The following is a 22900-nucleotide window of genomic DNA, read 5'->3' as shown; positions in this document are numbered from 1 at the left end:
TGTCCGACTCTTAGCGACCCCATGGACTGCAGCCCACCAGGCTCCTCTGTCCATGGGAGTTTCCAGGCAAGAGTCCTGGAGTGGGGTGCCACTGCCTTCTCTGATAACACCTTTCTTAAATAGCTCTTCTGTGTATTCTTGCCGCCTCTTCTTAATTTTTCTGTTTCTGTTGTGTCCTTACCATTTCTGTCCATTATTGTATCTATGTTTGTGTGAAATGTTCCCTTGATGTCTCAAATATTCTTGAAGAGATCTCTAGTGTTTCCCATTCTATTGTTTTCCTGTATTTCTTTGCAATGTTCTTTTAAGGAAGCCTTTTTCTCTCTCCTTACTATTCTCTGGAACTCTACCTTCAGTTGGGTATTTTCCCTTTATCTCTCGCCTTTCACTTCTCTTCTTTCCTCAGCTATTTGTAAAGTCTTCTCAGACAAATACTATGTCCTCTTGCATTTCTTTTCCTTTGGGATGGTTCTGGTCAATGCCTCCTGTGCAATGTTATGAAGCTCCATCCATAGTTGTTCAGGCACTCTGTCTATGGGATCTAGCCTTTGAATCTATTTATCACTTCCATTGTATAAACAAAAGGGATTTGATTTAGGTCATACGTGAATGGCCTAGTGGTTTTCCATACTTTCTTCGATTTAAGCCTGAATTTTGCAATAAGTAGCTCATAATATGAGCCACATCCAGCTCTGGATCTTGTTTTTGCTGACTGTATAGAGCTTTACATCTTTGGCTGCAAAGAACATAATCAATCTGATTTCAGTATTGACAATCTGGTGATGGCCATGTGTAGAGTCTTTTGTGTTGTTGGGAAAAGGTGTTTTATTTGACCAAAGTGTTCTTTTGATAAAACTCTGGTAGCCTTGTCTTGCTTAATTTTGTACTCCAAGGCCAAAATTGCCTGTTATTCTGGATATCTCTTTGTTTCCTACTTTTGCTTTCCAGTCCCCTTTGACGAAAAAGACATCTTTTTTGATGTTAGTTCTGAAAGGTCTTGTAGGTCTTCATAATACCGATCAGCTTCAGCTTCATCAGCATCAGTGGTTGGGGCACAGACTTGCATTACTGTGATTTTGAATGGTTTGCCTTGAACTAACAGGGGTTTTTCTGTCATTTTTGAGATTGCACTGACGTACTGCATTTTGGACTCTTGCTGATTATGAGGGCCATTCCATTTCTTCTCAGGGATTCTTGCCCACAGTAGAAGATATGCTGGTCATCTGAATTCAATTCTCCCATTCTTGTCTACTTCAGTTCACTGATTCCTAAGATGCCAGTGTTCTGTCTTGTCATCTCCAGCTTCAGCATGCTCTGTGTACCTTGCTTCATGGACCTAACATTCCAGGTTCCTGTGCAATGTTATTCTTTACAGCATCACACTTGGCTTTCACCCCAGAGACATCCATAGCTGAGAGTTATCCCTCTTTGGTCCAGCTGATTCATGATTACTGTGGCTGTTAGTAATTGCCCTCCACTCTTCCCCAGGAGTGTATTTGACACCTTCTGACTTGGGGGGCTCATTTTCCTGTATCTTATCTTTTTTGCTCTTCCATACTGTTCATGGGGCTCTCCTGGAGGAGCAAACGGCAACCCACACCAGTATTCTTGCCTTGGAAACCCCATGGACAAAGGAGCCTGTTGGGCTACAGTCCATGCAGTCTCAAATGAGTTGCACACAACTTCGTGAGTAAAAACAGCATTGCTTCTCTGGACAAGGATACTGAAGTGGGTTGCCATTTCCTTCTCCAGTGACCAGATTTTGCCTGAACTTTTCACTATGACCTGTCACAGTGGGTTACAGCGTAGGTGCACGGCCTGGTTCATAGCTTCACTGAGTTACGCAAGCCCCTTCACCACAACAAGCCTATGGTCCATGAAGGCAGGTTCATAGCTTCACTGAGTTACGCAAGCCCCTTCACCACAACAAGCCTATGGTCCATGAAGGCATGGTGCCCTAGAAATTGTCCTGTGCCATGAGAGCTTGCCCTGAGAAGGTCAGCCAGGAGCTGGGTCCAGGGAAACCTGCCCGTAGCCTGGGGCTGTGGAAGCCTGTGCAAACCTGGGGCCTCAGTAACCACCCAGGGCTGTAGGAAAGATCAGGAGTCAAAATGAATTATCTCTGGATTCCTGGGGACCCTACAGTACCTCAGAGCTGAGGGAGTTGTGGAGCCACTTGAGGCTTCTGGAGCTTCCATTGCACAGGGGGAAGGTGCCCTGGGTTGGCAGGGTGTCTCTGGGAACCTGGAACCGAGGAACCTACCGAAGCTGTGGGCCTTGCCTGGGTCTGCTGGGATCTGCAGGTGTCAGTGTGATCCAGGAGCCCAGAGTAGCAGGATTCTGTTGGGAGTCTGCTTGCAAATCTTTATTTTATCTTAGTCTAATTGTTTTTGGTCTTTTCAACCTCTGGTCTCATTTACTGCTACTGCATTTTCATATTCCTGTCTCTGTCTGTCTCACTTTCCTTCTCTCTTCAATTCCTTCCCTCCCTCTTCCACTCACTTTTCCCTTCCCCTCATTCCCTTCTGCATCCTTTCTCTGTTCATTATTGAATATTCACACTCTTGCCTTTCTTTTCTTTACCATCTTCCTGTCACCTTGGGACTTGTTTTTCTTCCATTCCTTTTTTTTTTTTTTTTTAGCCTCTATCCCCTTTATCTCCTTTTCCTAAGCCAAGATGGTGTCAGTCCCAACCGTCCAACTGTTTTCAGCATCTTGATCATGGGTGAACCAAGGAGAATGATTTCATTATTGTCTTAACCAATTAAATATCTGGGAAGCAGGGCCCTGGTTAGAGTTCTGTTGTTCTTTTTGTGCATTTTGTTTCTATTTTTTCTTAGGTGGAACATATTATTGTTTCAAAATAATATATTTTTATTCTGTTTTGAATAATAGAAAGGACAAGCTAACCTTTGTGTTCATCCTTAAATATGGTATTTCTGCTTTCAGATAGTTAAGACTAGTTTGTCAAAATTGCCTGATTATCATGGGGAAAGATAAGAGAATTACAGAAAAAGGAAGCCATTCTGATTCATTTTCCTACCCTTCTGCTTGGACTGTGAAGTATTTCTAGATCTCAAAAATGCATGGAATGCAGAGGAACCCTGAACCACTGTGTAGAATACTAAGATTCCTGCTCATTACTCTGTGGATGGAAAACATCTAGATTTCCCTTAAAAATGATAATGTTTAATAATGCAATCTTGAATATAGTTTTAAACAAATTTTAACACATTATGTGAAAATTCAAATATGAGAGCATATTTCTGAGAATTTAATTTTCAGTCTGTTCCAATATTTCCAAAAGACAATCAATTCATGTTTAGCTACATTGTTGCCATGAGTTACATTGTATGATAAACCTAACTTCATTAATTGAGATAATTTCATATTGAAATTCCAGTGGAGGATAATTTCCTTTTGGTCGTCTTATACTACAAGATTATCATTATTTATTTTTCTTTAATCACTTCAAATGCTTCCTCCCACCAGTCAAAACCATCCCTTGGTTTAATAACCATGAATTTATTTCAAACACAGCAAAACTATACCTGGGACTTCATTGGTATAAGTACCAGTAGCACAAATGAAATTATACATCGTCTGAACCTGGTAGATCTTATGGAAGTATGGGCAGTAGACTTTCATATATGAATGGAATGGTGGTTAATGATGGAGGTTTTGTGAGTTATTTATTTTTTCTTACAGTTTTGAGATTTCGTGATTTTTAGTTGACCTTACAAATGGCAACATTCAGTGATGACTCTTGTAGTAGTCAGGTCACGTGTATGGTTCCACATTCAAATAGGCATATAAATACAGGCGACTGTGTGTGTGCACATGCGTGTGTGTGTGCGTGTGTGTGTGTGTGTGTAAACTGATATTTCATTATCAGCTGCCTCCAATCTACTTTTGGTTAAAACAGCATCTTGAACTAGAGAGAATAGGTAGAACTGAAGAATGAAAGGAAGCTTTAGAAAAGCAGAAGCTTTGCTGGAAGGTACTTCAGGGACACAAAAGCAACACAAAAGCAATAATATAAATTTTTCTAATTTATATTATTTCTATACTCTGATTCTAAAGCATCATATTTGCTTGCCATTGTTTTCTCTCCTAGTTGTTCTGATATTCCTTTCCTTTATACATGGAGCTTTGAATATCAATGAAATCTATATAATCTTTGATATATGCATGTATATCAAAGTTGAGGAAAGTGTTGAAGGTTATTTGCAACAAAAGGAAGAACTGCACAAATTCATAAATCCAAACTGCTTAATAGTTTTGTTTTTGGAGATTTTCAATACAGTGGTTTAAAAGTATCCAGTGTAACAAAACTTGTATTATCTAAGCTTCTTTAGTCTATTTCATGAGGTAGGACCTGTGTGTTTCGGGGAAGGCAATGGCACCCCACTCCAGTACTCTTGCCTTGAAAATCCCATGGATGGAGGAGCCTGATAGGCTGCAGTCCATGGGGTCGCTAAGAGTCGGACACGACTGAGCGACTTCACTTTCACTTTTCATTTTCATGCATTGGAGGAAGAAATGGCAACCCACTCCAGTGTTCTTGCCTGGAGAATCCCAGGGACGGGGGAGCCTGGTGGGCTGCCGTCTATGGGGCTGCACAGAGTCGGACACGACTGAAGCGACTTAGCAGCAGCAGCAGTTTCCTCTTAGAGGTGATAAAAGACATATGACATAAAATTAGCTACTTTGACCATTTTAAGTGTATAGCGAATGTAGCAGTAAATCTAAAGAAAGGGTGCATGATATGGCAAGGAGAAATCAGAGTGTAATATAGTCCTAATAACAGCCTTAGCAAATTTAATAGGTATCTCTGTAACTATGTTGAATCAAGGAGAGGGCCAGGCCTTTATTTATCTTTAACAACTGATGTTTGAGGCACCCTGCCCTGAAAATGGAATAGGACCATGGACCTGAGGCATCTCTCCAGTCAAATCAATTCTGAAGCTGACAGCTGAGGACCATTTTGTGGCAACAATCCCAGCAGCAGAAAAAAAAATGATACTTTAGTACTGAAAGGGCATCTGGACAATTCATTGCAGACATGGCTTCAGTGTTTTCCCACACAAAATTCTCATTTGTTTTGGTAACACTGCAAGATAGCTAGGACAAGTATTATTAACCACAAAGCAAGTTAATAATGTAATTTAAAATTTACACTATATGAGCAGCTTGTTTGTTTTATTTAATACAGAATTAGCTATATAAGGTTGGCAGAGGAAGATAATACAAAAATGTATGCTTATTGACACTTTAACTTGTAAAATGAAAAAGGATGATTTTGAGTAGTTTGATGCTAAGGTAAAAAGTTGCATAGAAAACAAAAAAATAGAAATAGGCATCAAAAATTTCTGATGATTGCTGGGGAAGGTCCAATTCTTTGCTGTGATTCAGCATCAGTTCTAGCTAAAATCTGCATTTAAATGTTTACAGTGCCACTTTGTAGGAGGTAACTAGACACTAAGACAGTTCATAGAGGTTTTTCTTTGTCAATTATCTTTATTTTCCCAATTTGTGGTACATCTTCTTATACAAAAACCTCAGATAGTCTCCCACTGAGAAATGAAGGTAGGCACAGTAGTGGATCTTAATTTTGACAAGCCCAAAGCCTGCTGACCCATGCACAATAGACTCACCTGCCACCTCTTTGTCAACATCTTGACAAGGTCATCATGCTTTAAAGAGAAACATTCACTCTCTAACACTCTAATGCTCACTTTTTCTTAAAGAAAGTGTGCAAAAAGGTATCATTTTAACACATCACTGTCATTTCTGCCTACATAGTAAGTGGTTTTGTTCATTGTGTAAGTGAAATTCTTGCATGCAAATACATCAGTCAGAAGACAAATGTTCTGAACAGTAGTGGCTACATCTTTGCATGATGCATTGGTTGACCTCCAAATATCATTGCAGCTTGAAACCGCTCTTAAATTAGAGAAGGCTTTTAAAACTATGGTGTTTAAGGAAAAATCATCACACGCTTGCAGGTCCTCTAGAATCTACATACCTAACACATCAGATGGAGAAGGCAATGGAAGCCCACTCCAATACTCTTGCCTGGAAAATCCCATGAATGGAGGAGCCTGGTGGGCTGCAGTCCATGGGGTCACATGGAGTCGGACACGACTGAAGTGACTTAGCAGCAGCAGCAGCAAAGCTAGGATGGACCAGGTCAATATTATTTTAAAAGTCTCACACATTTATTAAAGTATGGGGTTTATACACATATTCATAGTATAAAATCTCATTCAAATTTTGATCTTCACAACTCAATGGGAAAGTATGCTTATTCCCACTTTTAGCAAACTGAACATGAGAATAAAAAACAAAGCCAATAGAAAAATAAGGCTTTGACTTAGTTTTGTTTATTGTTATGTTAAAAAAATAAAAGAGATAAAAGATAGTGCTAAGTCGTGTCCAACTCTTGCAATCCCATGAACTGTAACCTGCCAGGCTCCCTTGTCCTTGGGATTCTCCAGGCAAGAATATGGGAGTGGGCTGTCATTTCCTTCTCCAGGGGAACTTCCTGACCCAGAAATTGAACCCAGGTCTCCTGCATTGCAGGGAGATGCTTTACCGACTGAGCCACCAGCATATTTTTGTCTATAATATTAAGCAATAGGAAGAGGAATGACTATCAGATATACAAAATTTAAATGACTCTTATTTCCATACTTTTAAAATGTAGTGATTATCAAGCATTCATTCCATGGAAGAGTCAGACAAAGCTCTACCCTGGGCTTGTTCCCAGGTCACTGTTCTGGTTTGGCTTTCACTGGTCTTGAGGAAGATTACGCCAACAACACCTGAGCCAAAAATAACATCCAGGGAATAATCTTCATCACAACAAGGCTAATAATCGTAACAGCTGCCAAAAGGCAGCGCCATAGCAATGATCTGGATGCCAAAGCCCTCAGTGGTCCTGTTAAGCCTTGGAAGCTGTGCACAAGATGCCGTGTGATCACAGTGTCCTACCACCGGGAAAGGACAGCGTGTTTAATCATCCCTTTCCTCTGGCATATTCTTTGCTGGTTTCTTCTTTGTCAGTGTCATACTTGCCTAGTCTTTAAAAATTTGGTCTTTAAATGAGGGAAAAACAATGAGAAGAATGTAAAAACCTGCAATTTTGCGAGAACTGAATTTATAATAGAGTGACATTATCACAGTTCAGTTTCAAGAAATGGCAAAAGTTGAAATTAACCAATAACCCTGACAGCACATAGAGTGATCCATAAGTACAAGTAAATTCAGCACTAACTGCCAGGCAGGCCCAGAAAAACTGCATTCCTAATGCTATTTCTGAACTTAATTCAATATTTTATAAAACTATGTCTCTCAAAATGACAGCAAGCAATAAGAAGCTGCATAATGTTTTACTTCCACAATTTAAGCGGAACTTTTTCTAAATGATAAAAAATCCTGACTCCAATAAATGACAGAAACTGGTAGTTTTAATTGCCTTTGGCTGAATATAAAACGAAAACTTATAAAGCATTATAAGTCGACATTTATAGTGATAAGCTCAAGGAAGTCAGTGTCATTTACATATGCTTTTAAGGAAAACTATGAAAGTCTTGGAACACATTTATGATTCAGATGCAAACAGAATTTTTTGGACAGTGAAATGTCAGCTAGAAAAGGCAAGGGCATGCTAGGGATAGTTAGAGCAACACGGGCATTTATACTTCTGTAAAGATTCAGCGGCCCAGGCTTGGAAAGACGGTTCTAAAATTATGTGCGATGTAAGACATAGGAGACACGAGATAGAGATGAATGTGAGACTGGTTTCACACTGGGACGATGACAGTCACAATAGAGGGTCTACATCAGGAAGACCCACTGCATCGCACGGATTGAAGAAGTGATAAGTCCATTGATTGAATCTCTCATTTAAAGGTGAGAAGATTAAATCCTCCAAAATCCAAATTTATTTCCAAAGTCATGAAACGGTATAGGAACCAAAACAAGTCCAAAATACATCTTCTCTGTCTTAATCCTTAGTATTTTTCCTATATACCTCCTGGAGGTTCAGTAAATCTTTCTCAAGATGATTAAATTGAACAGTAACTTTCAAAATATTGTATAGAAGTTAGATGACTTATAGCTTAAGTACCAAGAGAATGATGGTATTGCAAATGGGCTAATTTGTTTTCTTCTTGAGTTTAATATTACTTATATTCTCCCTTATATCATACATAATTGATTGTTTCAGAACTTTTAAATCACAATCTGACCATATAAAAAATGATGATAAGCTGCTGAATTTTCATAGATCAGTTTAATCTGCCACACAAGAAATTTTGTATTATCAATTTACAAAAGAGAACTACTCATATTAGACACTTTTCTTCATAAATTTCACTTTATTCTACCAGTTTTTGTATTTATTCTCATCTTTCACTTAAGACAGAAAATATTACATGCAGAAGATTCTCATATGCTCATCTGATGCTCAGATTCATCAGAAATAAGAAATAGCTAGTCTTTAGAAAAGGACGTTGTTTAATATATTGGAAGCTTCTTGTATACCGCTTCGAAATCTACCTCGTCTCCCTGCTACTTCCATCACGGTGTGACAAGCAGTCGAATAGAGGCTCCAGTCAGCTCCACGTAGCTGCAGTCTGACAGCGTCTCACCTCCAACCCGTGCTGCCTGCTGCTTGCTTCTTGCTCTGGGATTCTCTGATGCTGCAACACGGGATGCCTCAGGAAAGCATCTCTTTCTGATGAATGTGCATCCCTTACGCATGTGTGACCTGTACTTGTAGCAGTTAAAGCTCACATTTGGCCAATAGGGACCTGGAGTCAACAGATAAACCCTGCCTCTTTTTCCTACTCTGAGTAGAAAGCCTGAGAATACAATTCACAGGTCTCTCACACATCTGCCAGAACCAGGTTTCAGGGAGCTGCATCCCTAATTCTCCAGCACAGCTGTCTACAGACATCCTTCCTTGTGTATCCCGTTTTCTCTAGTTCGTTTTGACAGCAGCCTCCTCCTCTCCATCCCCTTCCTGTGATGCTTGAGATGGCTTTGCAAATGCATCACCTGCGTGAAAGACACTGTCTCAGGCTCTGTTTTCAGGAGAACCCAGACTCAAACCTGGAGATACGGTTTTTAATGGGACTAATTTGACTCACTAAGGTAACAGATGGGGCTGACTTGGCCATAATTCAAATCTGAATTCCAACAAAATTACAAATTTGCACATCATGTATATAACACATACTACTGATCTTTGAAATTATTCATGAAAAGATAAAATAGCAAATGTTTATTCTACTAACACTAAAGTTCTATTTTAAATTCCAGAATCTTGACAAGGTGACTCGGTAACAGAGGATTACCTAAATGTGTGGTAGAACTATAAACAGGGAAATTTCAATTAATTGGTTTTTACTTGGACTCAGATGTTGCCAATGGCAAAGAACTGCTATTACTTGTAGCTATCTTAGCTATGAGGAAGTATTATCACTGCTGCTGCTGCTAAGTCACTTCAGTCGTGTCCGACTCTGTGCGACCCCATAGACGGCAGCCCACCAGGCTCCCCCGTCCCTGGGATTCTCCAGGCAAGAACACTGGAGTGGGGTGCCATTGCCTTCTCCAGTATTATCACTAACACTATCTTATTTTGTATTAAATCAGGTAGTTTAGTCACTAAGTTTTGTCCAGCTCTTGCAACTCCATGGACAATAGCCTGCCAGGCTCCTCTGTGCATGGGATTCTCCAGGCAAGAGTACTACAGTGGATGGTCTATTCCTTCTCCAGGGGATGTTCCCGACACAGAAGTCAAACCTGGGTCTCCTGCATTGCAGGCAGATTCTTTACCAACTGAGCTATGAGGGAAGTCTATCTTATTTCATATGTACAACTGGAATTTACATTCTTTCCCTAAGACATTATAGCTTGCACAATGCTGAAATAAAAATTAACTCCAAACCTTATTCTCTTGCCTTTAAATCACATCACACTTTGTGTTTGCCATCCATCTAACTCCACAGCCTTCTTAGGGAAACCTATGTGAACGGAAAGAAGCAGTCATTCAATAGTACCTGTTGATTTATATTTCTATATAGATGTATGTACGGGCTCCCCAGGGGCTCAGTGGTAGAGAATCCACCTGCAGTGCAGGAGCCATAAGAGACATGGGTTTGATCCCTGGGTCAGGAAGATCCCCTGGAGGAGGAAATGACAACCCATTCCAATATTCTTGCCCAGAGAATTCCATGGACAGAGGAGCCTGGTAGGCTACAATTCAGGGGATAGCAAAGAGCTGGACATGACTGAAGTGACTTAGAACACATAGATATGTGTGTACATTGTCATTAAGCTATCTACTATTTATGTGAGTATACTTATGAGTAAGAACATCACTAAAAACCTGTCCTTTGAAGACAGTACATTATAAATGAAAACACTTTATATGTGAAACTGCCCTTGAGAGTGTTAGAGCTAACAAGGCGTGGTAGTTGGTTTAGTGGGTCACACGGTAAACTTGTGTAAAATTCGAGCTCACGTTCTGACTCAGCTATGATCTGCATTGGATAAGCAACTGTCAAGGGTGTGTGGCACTTTCTCTAACCCTGAACCATGACTCACACTGCAAGTCTTCTCAGATCGTATGAATTGTTTATGCTTCTTCATGAAGGTGAAATAAAGCCCGGGTATTCTAATGTTCATGATTCTGTTTAGATGAAATTCCAGTTAAGGAGAAAAAGTAACAACTAACAGGAACAGGAAGAAGTGCGAATTGAGTTCACTATTTCAAGGCTGATTTCCTTGGGTAGGTTCCTAGTCTTTCAAGATGACTTTGGGGATTATTGTCACATACTGTCATCTGTCACACTGCTGTGTTTACGGTGAGTAACGGGCTGTTAGGGATTAGAGAAGTTGGTAAAGGCAAACAGGAGAGGTGATGGACAGTTTATATTTTCTACTCTTGGAGGTGAGAATACCCGGATATCTAATTTAAAGATATTTAAAATGCACACTTTGGCAACTTAGCAGTTGTGAATACCAACTGTATCTAATTGTATTCCTTCTCCTCCTTAAATCTAACTCTTGAAAAAATATATATATAATCCTTTCAGCACTCAGAACATTTTCTGACTAGCAGATAAACATTGGGCTGACCAGATTCAAGTGTTAACCCACAAAGAAAAATAATACCTTGCCGGGGTCCAGCCCCGGTGGATCCAGGGAATTCAAAGCGGGAACGTCGTCGGCGAGGATCAGGAAACAATTGCTTAATTAAACGTTAATTCAGGATATAAAGAGTGGTTAAATAAGGATAGCTCAGTGAGGAAATTCAGTGGAGAAAAGAGGCTGAATAATTCAGCTAGAAGGTGAGAGAAAGAACCACATGGGGAGACCAAGTTTCAGTGAACAAGGCTCACACTTTATTTTCCAAAGTAGTTTTTATACCTTAAGTTATGCATAGAGGATAATGGGGGAAGGGGTTGAGTCATGCAGCAAGCCAGGCTTTCTTCCTGCAAACTTATCATATGCAAAAGTTTAGGTGATTTGCATCATCTTCTGACCCGGAGGCCTGTTAACATTTTAAGACCCTTTCTTCAGAAAACTTATTTTTCTCTAAAGGTGATTAGTCAGGAGCCACCCTCCAAAAGCATTAGATAAAGTTGCATTCCTACAGGACAAAGATGTGGTGGGCTATAACAAGAAAAAGAATTAACTCAAGGGTCCCAGGTTACAAACATTAAAGCTACTACTTACACCAATTATATTAATCAGTACACTGCCAGGGACAGAGTAGGTAAGGGATATGGAGACTTAGCAGCAAACATTGGCCCAACAAGTGAAAGACCCTTCACCAGTACAATTTCTAATCAATCTTTTAACTGCTCAAAGGGATCTGTATTCAGACAGTTTAGAACATCTCATGCCTCTCACAGTTGGGAGGCTCTGAACAATCACATGTGGCCGGAAGAACCTGTTCAGGAGAGAGATGGTGGTGGGGGACAGCCCCCCGTAAATTCAGAGGTGTAGGTGAGAGCACAAAGCAGAAAGTAGGCAGACTTTGGTTTTAGGGGTAGATGCTCGAGAATTTCCAGGGGGACTCCTGAGGCTCGATCCCGCCTTTGCGTATGCTGAGCCTCCTTCCTCATGACCTTTGCCATGGGTGGAGTTCCTCACGCTGGCTCCCGGCAATACCTATCATCTGCTCTCTCCAGCTCACCCTGGATACTACCCCCAAGGGAGTCCTTCCAAAATGCTAATACCATCATTTTATATATTTCATTAATATTCTTTAAATATTCACCATAACAGAGCTGCCAATTAGGTGTTTTCTCATGTGGCTGCTCAAAAAGGTAGTATTAGTGGCTATTTCGAATGTGATAAGAGGGGTTCTCAGGCCACAGATAGGATAAGCAGGAGAACATGTTCCTTTCTTGCTTAATGAAGTCATGATGGGACAGGGGGTCTGGATGCCTTTTCAAAGCGTGTAAGTGTGTGGCTGCACCTGCTGGTCCACCCTCCCTCCAGCCTGTGCCCTTCCCCTCGTCTCATCATCCCTCAGCCACGCAAGGATGCTCACACGTCTGGAATGAGCTCTTCCAAGCCCAAGCCCCAAGCATTTGCTCAGGTTCTTCACTCTGCTCAGAATCCCATGCCCCACATCAGTCGGGCAGGACAGCTCCTATATCATGGAAGGCTGAGCTTAATCATCCCTTCTGCTTTTAAATCTTCCCTGATTCACTCAACACAGCTAGTTACGCTTCCTTGGTGCCTCTGTTTAACTTCTTGCAAAGCCTTCTTCATTCATGCACTCATTCATTTAGCCTCTTTCTCAACAAATATTACATCAATAAACATGTCACGTATGTATAGTCTCTGCAAGGGATGGTATACATGATTGTGAATAAAATATTGAGAGAAATGCTTATGTGAATATGCTTATCCAGGTTTATATAACTTAGGGCCTCTCATAAATATTCATAACTAAAATTCAGTCATTTATTTCTGTCTCTCATATTAAAACATAAGCTTTTTGGAAGACTGATTAAAGTATATATTTATTTGTATTCCTCGCATTTAGTACAGTGCCTGATAAAATGTGGGTGTGCAAAGTTTTTTTAATGAGACCAAACTGATTTAGTAAACCATTGGGAGAGTAGCTTCTAATTGTATTTATTTTCTTCAACTCAATTATCATGCCTGTATTTACAAACACATGACTTAAAATACATAGGGTGTCTGGAATGGGATTACCTTGAGGAAAAAGAGAGGAAAATATGTATAAGTGCACAATATCATAGCTCATTATGCAAAGAAACATGAGTTCTTTGTTAGAAATTAGAATGTTCCCTCTTATTCAAAACAAATGATTTTAAAATATTAAAAAATAAATGGTAAATATGTTTAGTATAGAGTATCCAGAGAAATATAGTAATAATAGCCTATCAATAAGAGTCAGTGGAGAAAATTCAACTCACAGCTTCATAATATTGTATAATATGGTTTCAAAACAGAAAAACTCTCAGATACATTTTATTTATCTGTTCATTTATGCCCCTTCTCTCTATCTCTCTATCATCAACTTATCTAGAATCCAAATAGAAAAAAAATAAAAAAGGATCAGCATAAGTAATTTGTTATTTTACATCTCTTTGTAATTAAGTATATACTCACAGATTAAAGGGGCTTCTCTCGTAGCTCAGATGGTAAAGACTCCACCTGCAATGCAGGAGACCCTGGTTTGATTTCTGGGTTGGGAAGATCCCCTGGAGAAGGAATAGGCTACTCAAAAGAGTCCGACATGACTGAGAGACTTTCACTTTCATTTTTCACTTTCATAGGTTAATTTACAGCTGAACTTATAAAACTTTTCAGTTCTTCCCTTATTTTCTAGTGTCAAAATACAAAGTAAAATAAAAAAGAGAAGGGCTTTGATTTACATATGTGTCAGAGCTCCTTTCCTCAAAATGCAAATTGCCTTGAACAGGTAACAGCTCCTCCGTCCCTCAGAGTCATTGTCCACAGAGAAGATGAACATGGTTCAAAACTCTAAGTCTCTCTCACACACAAACGCTTGCACACAAACACACATTAAACTTAAAACTTTAACATTTAAAATAAATATCTGCCACTTACAATACTATTTTTACAACAAAGAGGCTTATTTTCACTGAAATGTGTTTTATTATTTTATTTCATTAAAACTATCTTAAATTGATGTGTTGGGAAAAGTGTGCTGATATAAGACGTATGAGGACCACAGCCAGGGAACCTAAGAAACTGTGTAGAAGTGAAAATTAATATTAAATCTTAAAGCATTTGAAGATTTCTCTGTCAAGTAAAACACTTTGGAAAGCAAAATATATCATTGATTATAAAGAGTTATTTTATAAATGTTAATGAACTTGGTTTATACTATTGAGAATATGAGATATCAGACATAATTATAATGCCAGGTAGATAGGTATGTAGATATTGGTGTAGTGATAAGCATGGTGGTAATGGGCCCCGACTTTTGCAACTCCATGGACTGCAGCCCAGCAGGCTCCTCTGCCCATGGGATTCTCCAGGCGAGAATGCTGGGGTGGATTGCCATTTCCTTCTCTAAGGAATCTTCCCAACCCAGGGATCGAGCCCTTAAGCCTCCGGCATTGGCAGGCGGGTACTTTACCACTGCCGCCACCTAGTATGTCTATTTTTTCCTGCATATTTAAAATGGAAAGTATTTTTAAAACTCAATTCCATAATTTACTATTTTACCATGAGCTATATATCTGATTATTACGCTTTTATAAAACCTAGTGAAAAAATTTTTAGAAGGTCATATCCTCCTTGCCCAGCTGTTTTTGGATATTCCCCACATGTGCTAATCTGTTGGTCTTGTTCCCTTGTATCAGGAATGATGTGTGGGCAGGAGAATCTCCAGTATCCTAGCTAATAACATACAATCGCACTTTTGTGTTAAAGCAATTGGCTGCATTCATGCATGGCCTTCTATATTTGTGAGGTAAAAAAGCTTTCATGACATTTGCTTTTTAAAAATCCCCCTGAAGCCCTGCTCCCTAGTTCCCAGCCTCCTTCTCATTCTCTGATACAACTCACTCGTTTCTTCTTCTTTCAAATCCCAGGCAACTTCCTATTTCTTCCTCTTACGCTTATCTTTTACCATTAACATCTCTCTAAAACATGCATCCTTTATATCTAAAGTGACTCTACATCCCAAGTAGAGATGAATTGTGGAGATGAACCCAAGTAGAGATGAACAGCAGGTCTATTGCTGCTACATAATTACCAGTACTGGCATCTTATGCTTGAAAGAGCACCCAGGTGTGAATGGTCAAATCATTCACTCAGAGGTTAATCTCTCAATTTATAAGCCTTTTTTCCACATTAAATACATTTACCCCAATTCTCCAAAACTTGACAGGATGCTCCGATCACTTCCTTTGTTTCACTGAAACCCAATTTGAACTTGAGAAGAGAGCTTCATTTCTTGCAATCTCCTGGGAAGGAATTGTTCGTCTTTCACATGCCCAGACAAAGGGGAGGAACATTGATATTCTTCAGCTCTGAATTGCTACCCCTAGACTGCTCTACTCTTCCATAAATTTCTGTCCTTTGAGGCTCAAGTATACATCTGAATTTATACCATTACTTCATGTCTCAACAGACTTATTTAATAACTCTCCAGACTTGTTTTTCGAAAGATCTCTCCAAGGTTGCCCCATCCTTGCTGATGAGTTGGGCTTCCCTGATAGCTCAGTTGGTGAAGAATCTGCCTGCAATTCTTGAGACCCAGTTCAATTCCTGGGTTGGGAAGATCCACTAGAGAAGGGATAGGCTGCCCACTCCAGTATTCTTGAGCTTCCCTGGTGGCTCAGCTGGTAAAGAATCGCCTGTATGAGGGAGACCTGGGTTCGATCCCTGTGTTGAGAAAATCCCCTGGAGGCAGGAAAGGCTGCCCACTCCATTATTCTGGCCTGGAGAATTCCATGGACTGTGTAGTCCATGGGGCCGCAAAGAGTCGGGCATGACTGAGCAACTTTCACTTTCACTTTGCTGAGTAGTTGACTTTGATCTGAATAGTCCAACTTAGAAACTTAGCCCCAAGTGTTTGTCATCCTCAAAGCAGTGACTTTTTTTTTATACCATGCTTTGAAATATGCAGGTTCTTATTCCCACATCTAGGGACCGAACTCGAACCCCTAGCATGGGAGCATGGAGTCTTAATCACTGAACCACCAGAGAATCCCAACAGTGACTTTTCTTTAATTCTACTCTTGCAAAATCATTTCTAAACCTGCATCTATAAAGTCATCTAACTCAGAAATATCCTACGTTTAAAAATCTTCAGTTATAATGCCTTTCATTCTGACTCCAAATGATCGTTTGCCTTTTGCACTTACTTGTGTTTATTTTCATGAGAACACCAAGCGCAGTACTCTTTCATTTTGTCCTATTTCATATATTTTTGGCTTCCCTTTTCTTTCTTTCCACACTGATTCCATTTTTTTCAACTACTGTAGACTTTGGTCAAAAGCAAATTTGGATACCATCCTCTTTCAACCATTCAGCTATTATTCTCTCTTCTCATTTTCAGCGTCCCACTCTTTAATTGCTTCTTCTCATCAGAATAGAAACATACTCCAGCCTCTTCCAAAAGACCAAAAGAAATAAAGACTAGAATTTCACAACCTTAGCCATCTTTCTTCACTTAAAGCTCAAATTTCTTGAGAAAAATATCTACTACGGGATCCTTTTTCACCTTTCATTTCTTTAACATATATATTTATATTCCCTTTCCTGCAAACTCTCGCTGCATTTAAATCACCTAAGACACTATGGGCTTCCTTAGTGGCTTAGACAGTAAAGAATCTGTCTGCAGTGTGGGAGATCTGGGTTCAACCCCTGGGTTGGAAAGGTCCCCTTGAGGAAAGCGTGGCGACCCACCCCAGTATTCCTGCCTGGAGAATCCCATGGACAGAGGAGCCTGGAGGGCTACAGACATGGGGTCTCAAAAAGTTGGACACAACTGAGTGACTACTTATCCCTCACCTATTGAGTCTACCTTGCCAATATATTGGGCCCTGCTGAGCTTTCCATTCAGTTGGAATAGTTTACACTAGTTATCAGGATAAGATTTGTCTGATGTAGCATAGTGAGGAGGCATGGATGGATATGACTCAAACTTAGGTGATCCACTTAGATGCCTTTGGTATCCGCTTGCCCAGTTTGGTTGTAAATAGGTCAAAGAGTCATGTTTTAGGAAGAGTGAGAGAATCGGTATCTTAGGCCTTACCAGGGATCGGGCTCTAGGTCATTCTACCTTGTATTCCACCTGGTCCGGCAGTGGTGCTGGTAGACATTTAGGGTCATCAAAGATGGGTCACAGAGAACAGAGATGGTGCTCATCTGCTGGGGTCTCAAGTCCGGGAGAACAGGTATGGGCTGAAGTTCACTTACAGAGTTCCTTAAGAAAAGTTTTCCACTAGAGTATTAAAGAGATGATCTTAGAAAGTAAATGAAAGTAGGTAATAACTGAGCACATCAAAATCCATTGAAGAGTGTTATCTGCTCTACGCAACATAGATTTCTCTTTCAGGACAGAAGGCACTATCCATTCAGCTGCTGGTACGCTTTCCTGTCTAAGGATGTTTGTGAGTCAGACTGCTACAGGACGGGCCTGAGCTGAAGAGAACTGCTTCACTCACAGGCACACTCCTTTCAAGAGCTATCCTGCATCCACTGGCTGGCTACGGAGGGAACATAAAGCAGGTCTTCTGCAGTGGGGGACCACTCTGGCCTTCTGTCTATTTCCAGCTCCATCCAAGTTGGGCTAAACCCCTCTGGTGACTGCTCCATGGCCTAACTTCTGCACAGTTCCCATTTTGTCACTTAATACAGATCATTATATTGACAACATTACCTTATTAACACCTGCCTCTATGTCCATTTTATTGCCAGGGAGCTCAGCCTGTGGCAAAGTCACACGGTACCTACTTGACTATTTTACGGCTCTCTCCCACCTGTGTGCTTTGCCCCGACTCACTGTCCTTCTCCCTCGCCCTTCTGGAAACAAGCTAGTTCCCTTCAGGCTTCGTCAGTGCCTTTATGAAGGTCTGAGGGAATACTGCTCTTCCGGTATCACTGGGCTTCTAACTGCCTTCTTATCTTTGATCAAATGGTAAAATTCTCTAATAGGTCTGTTCTGACTATGCTGCACACACAGACACAATCACACACACACATCCCCCAAAAACACACACCCCAAGCAAGCACTCCTAACTTCTTTTTAAGGATCTGTCTCTGTGTCTGTCTCTCTCTTATTTCCATAGCATTTACTATCTTTTAAATATATAGTACATACATTATAGATTTCTTATATTTATTGTTCACTGTTTGTCTTCATTCAAAAAAAAAATATATATATATATAAGCCCAGATAGGGAATGATCTTTGGTTGCTATTTTTTTCCTCATTACTGTATTTAAGCACACAAAAATGAGTCCAGGCACACACCGGAACCCAGTACCTATTTGTAAAATAAATGGAATCCACTTAGAAATTTCACAAACATTTCCTAATTTACTGGTTCAGATTATCACCCATGATCAAGTTCTCGTATGTGCCATGCCTTTCTTCCTTCTTATATATTAATAATGTGCTAATACATCTAGAAAGCAAGCAGCTATTCTAGGGACATATTTGTTTACCTCAATCACCTTTCCAAATTGTTCTCAAATTGTTGTCTATTCCACAGTTATTTCTTTAACCTTGGTTCTCATATCTTCCAGAATTAAATATATTCTAGTTGCTTCCTTTGAAATTGACTTCAAATCTTTACTAATTCTTCTTCTACAAATAGAACAAAGTTTTCAATGTGTGAGTTTTTATTTTTCTTCTTAATACTCACATCAACATGAATTTCTTATCTTTCTAAATCATTTTCCCCCCTGAAAATAGCATGTACTCTCACGGTTTTTCAGTTAAGATGCTTTTGGCTGCCGGAAATCGAATGACAGCCAAATGCAGCTTAAAAGCTAGACAGTTGATTGTCTCTCATAATGAAAACTTGGAGACGGACAATTCCAAGTTTAGTGCAGCAGCTCCAAAATACCAACAATGACCCAGGTGCTTCATAGCTTCCTGCTTTAGCATTCTTAGTATGCTGGCTTTTGTTCTTGTTCTTCCATCCCCAGGCAAAGATGAGTCACATCTTATGGAAATATCCCATGTGAGAAGGAGTGAATAAAATATAAATATAGAGCTCCTCCATTTTACCAGGAAAATTAATCTTTCTTAGTAGGCACATGTAATCTCCCTTATATTTTTTACAAGTCTGCTGCTAACTCGCTTCAGTCGTGTCCGACTCTGTGCGACCCCATAGACGGCAGTCCACCAGGCTCCCCCGTCCCTGGGATTCTCCAGGCAAGAACACTGGAGTGGGTTGCCATTGCCTTCTCCAATGCAGGAAAGTGAAAAGTGAAAGTGAAGTCGCTCAGTCGCGTCCGACTCCTAGCGATCGCATGGACTGCAGCCCACAAGGCCTCTCCGTCCATGGGATTTTCGAAGCAAGAGTACTGGAGTGGGGTGCCACTGCCTTCTCCTTATACAAGTCTACATCTAAACAAATCATATATGAAAAAGTTCAAGACCTGCTTAATTAGAAACTTTCAAAATAATTTTTATCATAAATTTTAGAAGATTTATCTCCATATTTACCTTAATAAAGAAATGTTTTAATGTTATTGATGTATCTGAAAGGTTCTATGGTATATATATTACTTTGTATATATATATAATATTGACATATATAGAATATGAAGATATAGAATATCAATATAATATATATTGCTGATGCAATATTACTATAGATTAAAATATTGTTGTGATATGATTATAACACACATACATATGTAATTCTAAAATATAATTTTAATTTATACATTGTATCCTATCTGCTTTTTTTCATTGTTGATGAAAGTCAAATCTATTGTTTTAACAATTTACTGAATAAAAACTTGTCCTTTTTTTTACTTACAATGAGCAAGAACCAATTGAATTATTTCTAGGGTGGTTTGTGTGGAAGAATAATTTCTCTCTGCTTGCCCTCATGCATTTTGTTGCTTGAGTGGTATCTGAAGGAAATTTGCAATTCTTTGAGCAATAAAATGGACTGTTGACTGATAAGCAAATAATGTTGTATACAAAACAAGGTATTTTTTACATGTACACAATCCATTTTTAAATCATTTCTTGGCCTAATTGCTAAAATTGTTCAAAGTCTAGAAGCACTGCATTTAAATTGCTAGCAAATAATTTGTTGGCATTTTAGGCCTTTTATTTTTTGGGGAAGGGACATGCCTTCAAAGTATCTCCTTCATTTGGAACTTTTGTGAAACAATGACAGCAAGTTTCATCTCCAAAACAAGGAACACAAAAGCAGGCCTTTAAGAGAGCATTTATGATTTTAGAGTTTTTGGTGATGGTCATTCTGACTGGTGTGAGGTGATACCTCATTACAGATTTGATTTACATTTCTCTAGGAATTAATGGTGTTCAGCATCTTTTCATGTGCCTGCTGGCCATCTATGTCTGCTCTGGAGAAATGTCTATTTATATCATATTGCTCAGCTGTAAGAAAGAATGAAATAATGCCATTTAAAACAACATAGATACACCAAGTGAAGTAAGACAGATAAAGTCATTTCATATGATATCACTTATATGTGGGCTCTAAAGAGATGGTAGAAATTAACTTATTTATGAAAAGAAATAGATTCACAGACATGGAACACAAAATTATGGTTATCAAAGGGAGAAGGAGGGATAAATTAGGAGGTTGGGATTAAAATATACATCCTGACATATATAAAATAAATAACCCACAAGGACTTCCCTGTGTTGCACAGAGAACCACGCTCAATATCTTGTAATAACCTATAATGGCCAAGAATCTTTCAGGGAATATATATGCTAAAAAAAAATGAACAACATCTGGAGAAGTAAACATTTGGGGAAAAAAAAGATAAAAATCATGTAATTGGTACATGAGGAGGTTAAGTATCAAGAACTCTTTGTATCTCCAGATCACCAAGTGTGAAGTGTCTCTAACGAAGGTTTCTAAAGAAACTATTCCTTTTCTGCTTTATCCCAGTAAATAGCATTGCCACTTCAGGCTATCATAACAATACTGAAGATTATCTAATTATTTCTTTTGTTGTGATTTGTTGCAAAGTAATAAACTTTCTGATTATAGCTTATCTATATTCTGCAGGATAAAAATGCACAAAGTAATTAAAACTATCTTGTAATCATTCAAATGTTCGGAGCTCTCATTGGAAAAAAAAAAGTAAACTTACTTAATTTGTATCTTGATAGTTGAGCCTGGTCTTCTCTGCCTAGTAAGAAAAAACTTTTTTTTCTGGTTGGCATAAAAAACATTTAGAACACATCTGTCTGATAGATACTTATAAATACTTTATTGCAATCTATCTCTTAATTGAAATTTTAATTAGCACCATTATTTTATGTTTGGGAAATGCAAGCTCATGTACTGTTTAACAGACAAAAATAAGTGGAAGAGCTATAAATTGAAACTTATTCTTTATTATTTCAAAGTTTGCTTCTTGTTGAACTTTGCACAGGTTGTCTTCCATTCATATTTGTGGCACTATTTATTGGCATCTTCTATAAATTAAGGTGAGCAGTATGTTATTTAACCATTTTATTACTTTTATATGTTTCATTATTTTTGCAAGTAAATAGTTTTCAAGAGGGCAAGAAGCATGTTAAATATAGTTTCCTCATGTGGACTTAGGCAAGTGGTCATGACCTAATCTGTATCAATTAACTATGATTTTTCGTGATTTGGGGAAGACCAAATTAATATTAAGTAATGCAATTGAGCTTAATCACAAGCTTATCCATTTTGTTTTGGTAGGCTGTAATGCCAAGTAATCTTTTGCCTAAAACTTTTCACTTATAAACTAGCTATTTTTAGTAACTTTAATTGCAATTTATAGAGTGAAAGAAAAAAATCACAGATGGTAATTTACAATGAAAGCCATTTATCATTATGGGGTAATTAAAAAATTGCAGCTTTTTCTCATTAGCCTTCTCCCTCAACTTAGTTTCTATTGATTTTTTGTCTTGAATAGTTGAGAGAAAATTATTACAAATTGTATGTACTCTTGAATGCTTATCTTAAACCAAAGCTTAATTGCTAAATTTTAGCTCCTATATACATCAAATTCCACCTGAGCTTGCCACTGTTTTTTGTCTCTCTTGTAATTAGACACTGTCCAATATCACCAACTCTTCTAAAAGACTTGAGGAATGTTCTTGGGGTACTTTCTTTTTTAGTTCTCCATTAGGTAAGTGAAGATAGGCTTTAAAAACAAGTAAAAAATCATTATCTTAAAAAAACCTGATAATAGTCCAATATTCTGCACAAATAAAGGAAATGTATTATGATGATTCATATAGAATTGTAAGTAATAAAGAACAGTAATGGTGCAAGTGACGGTGACTGCAGCGAGGAAATAAAAAGACACTTGCTCCTTGGAAGAAAAGCTATGGCCAACCTAGACGACATATTAGAAGGCAGAGACAGCACTATCACTACGCTGACAAAGTCTGTCCAGTCAAAGCTATGGTTTTTCCAGCAGTCATGGTCAAATGTGAGAGGTGGACCATAAAGAAGGCTGAGTGCCAAAGAATTGACGCTTTCAAACTGTGGTGCTGAAGAGGATGCTTGAGAGTCCCTTGGACTGCAAATTGAATGCAGTAGGAGAGGGGACAACGGAGGATGAGATGCTTCAGCTCAGGTCAGTCGCTCAGTCGTGTCCGACTCTTTGCAACCCCATGAATTGCAGCACGCCAGGCCTCCCTGTCCATCACCAAC

The sequence above is a fragment of the Bison bison genome, unplaced genomic scaffold, assembly GCF_000754665.1.
Source record: "Bison bison bison isolate TAMUID 2011002044 unplaced genomic scaffold, Bison_UMD1.0 scf7180017864233, whole genome shotgun sequence".
Classification (NCBI taxonomy): domain Eukaryota; kingdom Metazoa; phylum Chordata; class Mammalia; order Artiodactyla; family Bovidae; genus Bison; species Bison bison.
Note: the sequence above shows the minus strand (reverse complement) of the source record.